We start from the raw sequence: 403 nt of genomic DNA, 5'->3' as shown, positions 1-403 counted from the left end.
GCAGCCAGTCCACAGAGAGGACCACATGACTGGCCACACTGTGAGATACAACATCCCTCACTGACCCATAGTCCTACAGGGGACAACACTGGAGACACAGTGTGGGAATTGTGCCTGATCTGATCCCTCCACACTGAGGCAAAACACTAAGGGGGTGCAATAGAACAGCAAGGGTGAGGGCCTCAGGGAATGCTGGGTGGACTTTGGGGCCAGGGTGTGGTGCCCCAACAGATTGGACTGGAAAATACTGCTAAAGGCCAACAAACAGTCCTTGAACTAACTACAAGTTTTTCCTTCTTGTGATTTTTTTTTTGTCATTGGCTTGTTGTTGTTGTTGTTTTGCTGTATATTGTAGCTTGGTTTTGCTCTGGCTTGTTTTTGTGCATGTTATTATCTCCGCAGG

The sequence above is a fragment of the Echinops telfairi genome, unplaced genomic scaffold (genome assembly GCF_000313985.2).
Source record: "Echinops telfairi isolate 266 unplaced genomic scaffold, ASM31398v2 ScPeMD7_53;HRSCAF=182, whole genome shotgun sequence".
Classification (NCBI taxonomy): Eukaryota; Metazoa; Chordata; class Mammalia; order Afrosoricida; family Tenrecidae; genus Echinops; species Echinops telfairi.
The sequence above is the reverse complement of the archived record's forward strand: the minus strand, read 5'-3'. Positions refer to the sequence as shown.